A 12641-nucleotide genomic window follows, 5' to 3' on the forward strand; every position below is an offset into this window, starting at 1 on the left:
TTTTCCCGTTTTTTAAAATCGCAGCAAAATCCGCCAAATCGGACGATTTTCGCCCGCGATTCTGGCGAATCCGTTTTTCATTGAATATGGTGAATTCCGGAAGCCACCTTCCGGAATTCACCTGTCGAATTAAAAAATGGCGAAAAATTGCCGCGATTCGCCGTGAATTGCATATACCCCATAGAGTGCTAAGTAAATAACTTTGTGACTAGGAACTGCTGATTCATTTCTGTCAGCAGCGACGGCAGCTATAAATAAACTCTTTACCTTGTTACAACTAAACAAGACAAGATCATCACGTATTAACAGCTAAAAGACATCAGGCTGCCAGAGCTCAATCTGTGAACTGACAGCAGCTGTTTCTCTCTTATACGATACAAATGTATCATATGTTTATTGGCTTTTCTCTAGAGGATGTAACAACATTTATGAAGTGCATGAGGGCACTCAGATACTCTTGAGATACATTCAAAGTCTAACCAGATTTCTGTTACCATTTTTGTGATACATTAAAAACATAGCTCACAGCTTTGGGAGATTAAGTTTATTACTGCTATTTCTGAAACACAGTAAACTATTAGAGTATTACTATCATCCTATTATAGCACACACTAAGAAAACTGGAGTCCTGTTTTCACAATAGTCTCATCTCATGAATCCTGGGAGGGATTAGAACATTTTGAGACACTTTTTGAAGGAGTTCCTCTATAGCTAGTAGAAACACAGCTATACAGGAATTACATACTCCTGATACACTCTTCATTAATCTATAACCTTATAAACAATATAAAAATAATTTGGGTGACATCTGGTGCGCAGCTCTTTTAATTTTAATCACGATTTCTTTCTTATTTACACTACTTTACTTTTTCTTTTAATATTCGCTGATTTTACCATATATTATATTAAAAGTTATATTTTAATTAAACTTTGTGTGCACCGCTCTAGGGCATTTCTAACCCTTTCTCTCTCCTTTTCATGCGAATCTCCAGACAAGAAACTGCAGATTCCCAAAATGGATTCTTAGAGCGTATCCTTTCCCGACTAAGGACAGGAGACGGTGAGAATCTTCCCCAAGAGGGAAAAAAGCGCACGCTTATCCAAAAAGGTAGCGCTGCCATCCCAGGATATGGCTACCCTCTGGGATCCTGCTGATCGCAAACAGCAGGCTACCTTGAAGTCCATTTACATAATTCTAGTACCTTACTCAGACCGGCGATAGTGTCGGCTTGGGTTTGTAGCGCTGTAGCAGCATAGATAGGTACCTTATCGACGGAGATTGATACCCTGGATAAGGATACCATTTTATTGACCCTGGGTCATATTAAAGATCCTGTCTTGTGTATGAGAAATGCTCAAAGAGACATTAGCATACTGGGTTCTAGAATTAACGCTATGTCGATTTCTGCTAGACGAGTCCTATGGACCCGGCAATGGACAGGTGATGCCGAATCAAAAAGGCATGTGGAGGTTTTACCTTACAAGGGTGAGGAATTGTTTGGGGAAGGTCTCTCGGACCTGGTCTGCACAACTACTGCAACTGAATAAAAAAAATGTTGCCATATATTCCCTTACAGCCTAAGAAAGCACCACATTATCTAATGCGGTCCTTTCGGTTAAATAGAAACAAGAGAGTACGAGGATCGTCTTTTCTTGCCAAAGGTAAGGGCAGGGGAAACAAGCTGCCAACCACAGCTGGTTCCCAGGAGCAAAGGTCCTCCCCGGCCTCTACAAAATCCACAGCATGATGCGGGAGCTCAGCTGAGGGAGCCCGCCCCAGGGGGGACACGTCTTCGAATTGTCAACCACATCTGGGGTCACTTACAGGTGGATCCCGGGGCAATAACATTTCTCTGACGTCCTAGTGGATGCTGGGAACTCCGAAAGGACCATGGGGAATAGCGGGCTCCGAAGGAGGCTGGGCACTCTAGAAAGATCTTAGACTACCTGGTGTGCACTGGCTCCTCCCACTATGACCCTCCTCCAAGCCTCAGTTAGATTTTGTACCCGGCCGAGGTTGGATGCACACTAGGGGTTCTCCTGAGCTCTTAGAAAAGAAAGATAGTCTTAGGTTTTTTATTTTCAGTGAGACCTGCTGGCAACAGGCTCACTGCAGCGAGGGACTAAGGGGAGAAGAAGCGAACTTGCCTGCTTGCAGCCGGATTGGGCTTCTTAGGCTACTGGACACCATTAGCTCCAGAGGGATCGACCGCAGGCCCAGCCTTGATGTTCGGTCCCGGAGCCGCGCCACCGTCCCCCTTACAGAGCCAGAAGCAAGAAGATGGTCCGGAAAATCGGCGGCATGAAGACATCAGTCTTCACCAAGGTAGCGCACAGCACTGCAGCTGTGCGCCATTGCTCCTCTCACACACTTCACACTCCGGTCACTGAGGGTGCAGGGCGCTGGGGGGGGTGCCCTGAGGCAGCAATAAAAACACATTGGCTGGCAAAAATACCTCAATATATAGCCCCAGGGGCTATATATGAGGTAAATACCCCTGCCAGATTCCATAAAAAAGCGGGAGAATAGGCCGCGGAAAAGGGGCGGAGCTATCTCCCTCAGCACACTGGCGCCATTTTTCCCTCACAGCTCCGCTGGAAGGAAGCTCCCTAGCTCTCCCCTGCAGTCTACACTACAGAAAAGGGTTAAAAAAAGAGAGGGGGTGCACTAAATTTAGGCGCAGTATACATTAAATAGAAACAGCAGCTATAGGGGACATAACTCAGTTAGTCCCTGCATTATATAGCGCTCTGGTGTGTGCTGGCATACTCTCACTCTGTCCCCCCAAAGGGCTTTTGTGGGTCCTGTCCTCGTTTAGAGCATTCCCTGTGTGTCTGTGGTGTGTCGGTACGGCTGTGTCGACATGTTGAATGAGGAGGCTTATATGGTGACTGAGCAGAGGCCGATATATGTGATGTCGCCCCCTGTGGGGCCGACACCAGAGTGGATGGATAGGTGAAAGGTATTAACCGACAGTGTCAACTCCTTACATAAAAGGGTGGATGACGTAACAGCTGTGGGACAGCCGGCTTCTTAGCCCGCGCCTGCCCAGGCGTCTCAAAGGCCATTAGGGGCTCAAAAACGCCCGCTCTCTCAGATGGCAGACACAGATGTCAACACGGAGTCTGACTCCAGTGTCGACAAGGTTGAGACATATACACAATCCACTAGGAACATCCGTGACTTGATCCCGGCAATAAAAAATGTGTTATACATTTCTGACATTAACCCAAGCACCTCTAAAAATGGGTTTTAGGTCGGGGAGAAAAAACAGGCAGTGTTTTGTTCCCCCATCAGATGAATAAATGAAGTGTGTGAAAAGCGTGGGTTCCCCCGTTAAGAAACTGGTAATTTCTAAAAAGTTACTGATGGCGTACCCTTTCCCGCCAGGAGGATAAGTTACGCTGGGAGATATCCCCTAGGGTGGATAAGGCGCTCACACGGTTGTCAAAGGCACTGCCGTTTTAGGAACGGCCACTTTGAAGGTACCTGTTGATAAAAAGCAGGAGGCTATCCTGAAGTCTGTATTTACACACTCAGGTACTAGACTGAGACCTGCAGAGCGTGCTGCTGCAGCGTGGTCGGTGACCCTGTCAAGCATACTAGTTTGCTAATATGAGAACATATTAAAGACGTCGTCTTATATATGAGGGATGCACAGAGGGGTATTTTGCCAGCTGGCATCCAAAATGAATGTAATGTCCATTCTGTCAGGAGGGTATTAGAGACCCGACACTGGACAGGTGATGCTGACTTAAAAGGCGCATAGAGATTCTGCCTTATAAGGGTGAGGAATTATTTGGGGATGGTCTCTGGGACCTCGTATCCACAGCAACTGCTGGGAAGAAATATTTTTACCTCAGGTTTCCTCACAGACTAAGAAAGCACTGTATCATCAGGTACAGTCCTTTCGGCTTCAGAAAAGCAAGCGGGTCAAATGGCGCTTCCTTTCTGTACAGAGACAAGGGAAGAGGGAAAAAGCTGCACCAGTCAGCCTGTTCCCAGAATCAAAATTCTTCCCCCGCTTCCTGTGAGTCCACAGCACGACGCGGGTGCTCCACAGGTGTAGCCAGGTACGGTGGGGGGCCGTCTCAAAAATTTCAGCAATTAGTGGGCTCGCTCACAGGTGGATCCCTGTTTCTTTCAAGTAGTATTTCAGGGGTACAAGCTGGAATTCGAGATTGTCTCCCCCCAACAGTTTCCTCAAATATGCCTTGCCGACAACTCCCTCAGGCAGGGAGGCTGTGCTAGAGGCAATTAATAAGCGGTATTCCCAGCAGGTAATACTCAAGGTGCCCCTACTTCAACAAGGGCGGGGTTACTATTCCACACGGTTTGGGGTACCGAAACCGCATGGTTCGGTGTGACCCATTTTATATTTAAAATCCTTGAACACATACATAAAAAAATTCAAGTTCAAGATGGAATCGCTCAGGGCGGTTATTGCAAGCCTGGACGAGGGGGATTACATGGTATCCCGGGACATCAAGGATGCTTACCTGCTTGTCCCCATTTACCATCCTCGCCAGGAGTACCTCAGATTTGTGGTACAGGTTTGCCATTACCAAGTCCAGACACGGCCGTTGGGACTGTACATGGCAGCGAGGGTGTTTACCAAGGTAATGGCCGAAATGATGATACTCCTTCGAAAAAAGGGAGTTTTAATTATCCCGTACTTGGACGATCTCCTAATAAAGGCACGGTCCAAGGAGCAGTTGTTGGTGGGAGTAGCACTATCGCAGGAAGTGCTGCGCCAGCACGGCTGGATTCTGAATATCCTAAAGTCACAGCTGGTTCCGACTACACGTCTACTGTTCCTGGGTATGATTCTGGACACAGTCCAGAAAAAAGTGTTTCTCCCGGAGGAGAAAGCCAGGGAGTTGTCTTCTCTAGTCAGAGACCTCCTGAAACCAAAACAGGTATCGGTGCATCACTGCACGCGGGTCCTGGGAAAGATGGTAGCTTCTTACGAGGCAATTCCATTCGGCAGGTTCCATGCCAGAATCTTTCAGTGGGACCTGTTGGACAAGTGGTCCGGATCGCATATTCAGATGCATCGTTTAATAACCCTGTCTCCAAGAACCAGGGTGTCTCTTCTGTGGTGGCTGCACAGTGCTCATCTTCTAGAGAGCCACAGATTCGGCATACAGGACTGGGTCCTGGTGACCATGGATGCCAGCCTTCGAGGCTGGGGGGCAGTCACAAGGGGAAGAAACTTCCAAGGACTATAGTCAAGTCAGGAGATTTCCCTTCACATAAATATTCTGGAACTAAGGGCCATGTACAATGCCCTAAGTCAAGCAAAATCCCTGCTCCTACACCAGCCGGTGCTGATCCAGTCGGACAACATCACGGCAGTCGCCCATGTGAATCGACAGGGCGGCACAAGAAGCAGGATGGCAATGGCAGAAGCCACAAGAATTCTCCGATGGGCGGAAAATCATGTACTAGCACTGTCAGCAGTGTTCATCCGGGACTGGACAACTGGGAAGCAGACTTTCTCAGCAGGCACGACCTCCACCCGGGAGAGTGGGGACTTCATCCAGAAGTCTTCCAAATGATTGTAAATCAGTGGGGTCGTCCACAGGTGGACATGATGGCGTCCCGCCTAAACAAAAAACTAGAGAGGTATTGCGCCAGGTCAAGAGACCCTCAGGCGATAGCTGTGGACGCTCTAGTGACACCGTGGGTGTACCAGTCAGTTTATGTGTTCCCTCCTCTACCTCTCATACCAAAGGTATTGAGAATAATAAGAAAGCGAGGGGTAAACACAATTCTCGTGGTTCCGGATTGGCCAAGAAGAGCGTGGTACCCGGAACTTCAAGAGATGATCTCAGAGGACCCGTGGTCTCTGCCGCTCAGACAAGACCTGCTACAGCAGGGGCCCTGTCTGTTCCAAGACTTACCGTGGCTGCGTTTGACGGCATGGCGGTTGAACGCCGGATCCTGAAGGAAAAGGGCATTCCGGAGGAAGTCATTCCTACGCTTATTAAAGCTAGGAAAGAGGTTACAGCAAATCATTATCACCGCATATGGTGGAAGTATGTTGCATGGTGTGAGGCCGAAAAGGCCCCAACAGAGGAATTTCAACTAGGTCGATTTCTGCATTTCCTGCAAGCAGGAGTTAATATGGGCCTAAAATTGGGCTCCATTAAGGTACAGATCTCGGCTCTGTCGATTTTCTTTCAAAAAGAACTAGCTTCAGTACCTGAAGTTCAGACATTTGTTAAAGGAGTGCTGCATATTCAGCCCCCGTTTGTGCCCCGGTGGCACCTTGGGATCTCAACGTGGTGTTGAGTTTCTTAAAATCACATTGGTTTGAGCCACTAAAAACCGTGGATCTGAAATATCTCACGTGGAAGGTGGTCATGTTATTGGCCTTGGCTTCTGCCAGGCGAGTATCAGAATTGGCGGCTTTGTCTTGTAAAAGCCCTTATCTGATTTTCCATATGGATAGGGCAGAATTGAGGACTCGTCCCCAGTTTCTCCCTAAGGTGGTGTCAGCGTTTCACCTGAACCAGCCTATTGTGGTGCCTGCGGCTACTAGGGACTTGGAGGACTCCAAGTTGCTAGACGTTGTCAGGGCCCTGAAAATATGTTTCCAGGACGGCTAGAGTCAGAAAATCTGACTCGCTGTTTATCCTATATTAACCCAACAAGCTGGGTGCTCCTGCTTCTAAGCAGACTATTGCTCGTTGGATTTGTAATACAATTCAGCTTGCACATTCTGTGGCAGCCCTGCCACAGCCAAAATCTGTAAAAGCCCATTCCACAAGGAAGGTGGGCTCATCTTGGGCGGCTGCCCGAGGGGTCTCGGCTTTACAACTTTGCCGAGCAGCTACTTGGTCAGGAGCAAACACGTTTGCTAAATTCTACAAATTTGATACCCTGGCTGAGGAGGACCTGGAGTTCTCTCATTCGGTGCTCCAGAGTCATCCGCACTCTCCCGCCCGTTTGGGAGCTTTGGTATAATCCCCATGGTCCTTTCGGAGTTCCCAGCATCCACTAGGACGTCAGAGAAAATAAGAATTTACTCACCGGTAATTCTATTTCTCGTAGTCCGTAGTGGATGCTGGGCGCCCATCCCAAGTGCGGTTTTATCTGCAATACTTGTACATAGTTATTGTTAACTAAATCGGGTTATTGTTGAGCCATCTGTTGAGAGGCTCAGTTGTTTCATACTGTTTACTGGGTTTAATATCACGAGTTATACGGTGTGATTGGTGTGTCTGGTATGAGTCTTACCCGGGATTCAAAATCCTTCCTTATTGTGTACGCTCGTCCGGGCACAGTGTCCTAACTGAGGCTTGGAGGAGGGTCATAGTGGGAGGAGCCAGTGCACACCAGGTAGTCTAAGATCTTTCTAGAGTGCCCAGCCTCCTTCGGAGCCCGCTATTCCCCATGGTCCTTTCGGAGTTCCCAGCATCCACTACGGACTACGAGAAATAGAATTACCGGTGAGTAAATTCTTATTTTTTTTACCAGGGTTACAGGAATTCGAAGGGGTGTCTCCTTGCCGGTTTTTCAAATCGGCCCTAACAGCTTCTCCCCCAGAAAGGGAGATAGTGTTAAATGCAATTCACAAATTGTATCTTCAACAGGTGGTGGTCAAAGTTCCCCTACTTCAACATGGGAAGGGGTATTAATCAACCCTGTTTGTAGTCCCGAAACCGGACGGTTCGGTCAGACCCATTTTACATTTAAAATCCTATTCTTGAAAAGGTTCAAGTTCGAGATGCAATCGCTCAAAGCGGTCATCGCCAGCCTAGAAAGGGGGGATTTTATGGTATCCCTGGACATAAAGCATAGATACCTTCATATACCCATATATCCACCTCATTAGGCGTACCTGAGGGTTGCAGTACAGGATTGTCATTCCCAATTTCTCTGAAGCCCTAGTGGATGCTGGGTACTCCGTAAGGACCATGGGGAATAGACGGGCTCTGCAGGAGACTGGGCACTCTTTAAAGAAAGATTAGGTACTATATCTGGTGTGCACTGGCTCCTCCCTCTATGCCCCTCCTCCAGACCTCAGTTAGAATCTGTGCCCGGCCAGAGCTGGATGCACCCTAGGGGCTCTCCTGAGCTTCCTAGAAAAGAAAGTATTTGTTAGGTTTTTTATTTTCAGTGAGATCTGCTGGCAACAGACTCACTGCTACGTGGGACTGAGGGGAGAGAAGCGAACCTACCTGCTTGCAGCTAGCTTGGGCTTCTTAGGCTACTGGACACCATTAGCTCCAGAGGGATCGAACACAGGCCCAGCCTCGGTCGTCCGTTCCCGAAGCCGCGCTGCCGTCCCCCTTGCAGAGCCAGAAGACTGAAGAGAAAGTTGAAAATCGGCGGCTGAAGACTTCTGTCTTCATTAAGGTAGCGCACAGCATTGCAGCTGTGCGCCATTGCTCCCACAGCACACCACACACTCCGGTCACTGTTGGGTGCAGGGCGCTGGGGGGGGGGGGGAGGGGGGGGTGCGCCCTTGGCAGCAATTAGATTACCTTATTGGCAAAAAAGCACAGAATACAGTCTAATAAACTGTATATGTGCAATAACCCCTGCCAAATATGTATTAAAAACGCGGGAGAAGCCCGCCGCTGAAGGGGCGGGGCTATCTTCCTCAGCACACCAGCGCCATTTTCTCTTCACAGCTCCGCTGGAAGGAAGCTCCCCAGGCTCTCCCCTGCAGTATCCAAATACACAAAGGGTGAAAGGGAGGGGGGGGGGGGGGGGCACATAAATTTAGGCGCAAAATTAAATATACAGCAGCTACTGGGTAAACACTGAGTTGTAGTGTAATCCCTAGGTTATATAGCACTGGGGTGTGTGCTGGCATACTCTCTCTCTGTCTCTCCAAAGGGCCTTGTGGGGGAACTGTCCTCAAATAGAGCATCCCCTGTGTGTGTGGTGTGTTGGTACGCGTGTGTCGACATGTCTGAGGTAAAAGGCTCCTCTAAGGAGGTGATAGAGCGGATATGTGTGTGAGAGTGTGTCTCCGTCGACAACGCCGACACCTGTGTGGATATGTGTAAGTGCTAAGGTGAATTCATTGCACAAAAGGTTAGGGAACAGACAGGAAATCTACCTGTGTCTGTCCCTATGTCACAGAGACCTTCAGAGTCTCACAATGCTCACTATCCAAAATAACAAACACTGGTATCGACACGGAGTTTAACTCCACTGTCGACTACGATAATGCAAAGTTACAGCCAAGATGGCTAAAAGGTTTTCAATATATGATTATTGTAATAAAAGATGATTTGCATATCACTGATGACTCATCTGTCCCTGACACGAGAGTACACATGTTTAAGGGGAAGAATGCTGAGGTAAATTTCCCTCCTCTCATGAGGAAAAAGAGCGGGAATCTCCAGACAAGAGACGGCAGCTTCCCACAAGACAATTCTCAGGCTGTATCCTTTCCCCACTAGGGCCAGGATGTGTTGAGAATCTTGTATATACACAAGAAGAGAAAGTATGACTCTTGTTTGGGCGCACTCTTATCTCAAAGTTAAAATGTTCGTTGTTGGGTAATATGCCCAACCTGGGTACGGTAGTCTTTTATTCTTGTTCTCTAAGATACACACAAATTCGTCCGGACATGTACACCATCAATAATAGTAAGTAAATCCTTTAGATTATGGCTACTTCAATTTTGTGGCTACTCCAAATTTTTTGGGATGTTCAGATCTTAATTATGCCTGGATAACCGCATATAGGAAGATAGCCACATAAAAGGCTACTTCCGTCTGCTACAGATCAGTACAAACTGTGTTTGTATTAATGAGCCCGGATTGGGTTAGATATATCGGTGGAAAAACCCACACATGGATAAACAGTTACATTTGCCGGCCAATATCATAAAGAGGTCATAACGGCTAGAGGTTCAAGTAGTAGGAATGAGTGTAAGTGGTGATACTGCTGTTGGTATTGAGTCTATAGGGAAGATAGTCTTCCTACTTCACTGGGTATTCCCTAGAAGTCGCCCATCTAGGTACTGACCCAGCCCACCTCCGTTTAGCTTCCAAGATCGGACGAGATTGGGCGTGGACGTAGGGGTATGGTCGTAGGAAGGTTGGACCCTACAGTACCAATGAGAGTGCACCGAAATGGAGGGATGGAGACCTCCGAAGGAGTGATTAAGACTGGGTAAGGAGGGAAGATAGCAGATGTTTGGATAGGTGTGAATCTGCTGTCCACGTTAGACTGAAGAGACGTGTCCCCTGAGGGGGCACACTCCCCAGAATCGTGGATGAGAGTTCACAGAAGAAAGCCAAGTTAAGAAAATGCAGAGTAAGAAGATATCTGCAGGGTAATACCAATAGTAAGTACACCTCTTGGATTATATTAAATGAATCTCTAAATATTTAAGTATCACTTATGGTAGTGGTCGAGAGTTACATGTATGGTCCATACAGTTTGTTATTTGCCTTAGGCAGATTATGCGCGAGACAAGGACCTTGCAAATCCCCAATTTGAACGTCAAACAAATGAGTATCTACAAAGGATATGGTAATCAGCCACGCTGGAAATGTCAGCTAAATTGATTGCATTATTTTTGTGAAAGATACAAAGAAATGCATTCAAAGGTACAGACTTGTACTACTATGGTTTACAATCTAGTATGAAAGGGCTATACATATCCCCCATTCAAACGTCCAACCGGTAAATGCTCACAGGGGGTATATGGGTGGTCACCCTCGCTGAATCAGCAAAAATGATTGTATGAATTTAGTTAGAGCATAACTTCTTAAACAATAAGATATCAAAAAAATCAGTTAGGAAAAAAGCACAAGCAATAAACTGCAATAGAGTTAATTGAATAAATGCTTGCAAGATTACATAAATACACAAGCATAAAGATTGAAGGGATCAAATGTCACCCAATCCCACATCAAAAAGGCTTGTGCCCTAGAGAGACTGCTGAAGCATGAAATCTGAAACAATACAGGATCATCAAATAGGCATGTGCCCTAGGGAGGCTGTTGAAGCATGAAATCTGAAATAATAATGGATCAAATATCACCCATTCAGTATCAGTCAGGCATGCGAGAGCCCGCTCGGGGCTCGCCCCCCCACCTCACCGGGTATCGTTTTTTCACTTACCCGGTGAGGCGGGGGGGCGAGCCCCGAGCGGACTCTCGCATGCCTGACTGATACTGAATGGGTGATATTTGATCCTTTATTATCTCAGATTTTCCTCCTGGGCACAGCCTGACTGATACTGAATGGGTGATATTTGATCCTTTTTTATTATTATCTCAGTTTTCATGCTTTCCTCCTGGGCACATGCCTGACTGATATTGAATGGGCGATATTTGATCCATTATTATTTCAGATTTCATGCTTCAACAGCCTCCCTAGGGCACATGCCTATTTGATGATCCTGTATTGTTTCAGATTTCATGCTTCAGCAGTCTCTCTAGGGCACAAGCCTTTTTGATGTGGGATTGGGAGACATTTGATCCCTTCAATCTTTATGCTTGTGTATTTATGTAATCTTGCAAGCATTTATTCAATTAACTCTATTGCAGTTTATTGCCTGTGCTTTTTTCCTAACTGATTTTTTTGATATCTTATTGTTTAAGAAGTTATGCTCTAACTAAATTCATACAATCATTTTTGCTGATTCAGCGAGGGTGACCACCCATATACCCCCTGTGAGCATTTACCGGTTGGACGTTTGAATGGGGGATATGTATAGCCCTTTCATACTAGATTGTAAACCATAGTAGTACAAGTCTGTACCTTTGAATGCATTTCTTTGTATCTTTCACAAAAATCATGCAATCAATTTAGCTGACATTTCCAGCGTGGCTGATTACCATATCCTTTGTAGATACTCATTTGTTTGACGTTCAAATTGGGGATTTGCAAGGTCCTTGTCTCGCGCATAATCTGCCTAAGGCAAATAACAAACTGTATGGACCATACATGTAACTCTCGACCACTACCATAAGTGATACTTAAATATTTAGAGATTCATTTAATATAATCCAAGAGGTGTACTTACTATTGGTATTACCCTGCAGATATCTTCTTACTCTGCATTTTCTTAACTTGGCTTTCTTCTGTGAACTCTCATCCACGATTCTGGGGAGTGTGCCCCCTCAGGAGACACGTCTCTTCAGTCTAACGTGGACAGCAGATTCACACCTATCCAAACATCTGCTATCTTCCCTCCTTACCCAGTCTTAATCACTCCTTCGGAGGTCTCCATCCCTCCATTTCGGTGCACTCTCATTGGTACTGTAGGGTCCAACCTTCCTACGACCATACCCCTACGTCCACGCCCAATCTCGTCCGATCTTGGAAGCTAAACGGAGGTGGGCTGGGTCAGTACCTAGATGGGCGACTTCTAGGGAATACCCAGTGAAGTAGGAAGACTATCTTCCCTATAGACTCAATACCAACAGCAGTATCACCACTTACACTCATTCCTACTACTTGAACCTCTAGCCGTTATGACCTCTTTATGATATTGGCCGGCAAATGTAACTGTTTATCCATGTGTGGGTTTTTCCACCGATATATCTAACCCAATCCGGGCTCATTAATACAAACACAGTTTGTACTGATCTGTAGCAGACGGAAGTAGCCTTTTATGTGGCTATCTTCCTATATGCGGTTATCCAGGCATAATTAA

At 46.6% G+C, this 12641-nt stretch overlaps 2 pseudogenes; one reads left to right on the forward strand and one right to left on the reverse strand.

Moving 5' to 3' along the window:
• Positions 1–9948: 9948 nt before the first annotated feature.
• LOC134912124 (5S ribosomal RNA) lies at positions 9949–10067 on the reverse strand (annotated as a pseudogene).
• A 2193-nt stretch (positions 10068–12260) lies between these two features.
• LOC134912125 (5S ribosomal RNA) lies at positions 12261–12379 on the forward strand (annotated as a pseudogene).
• The last annotated feature ends 262 nt before the right edge of the window (positions 12380–12641 follow it).

Source organism: Pseudophryne corroboree, chromosome 4, assembly GCF_028390025.1.
Source record: "Pseudophryne corroboree isolate aPseCor3 chromosome 4, aPseCor3.hap2, whole genome shotgun sequence".
Lineage (NCBI taxonomy): Eukaryota > Metazoa > Chordata > Amphibia > Anura > Myobatrachidae > Pseudophryne > Pseudophryne corroboree.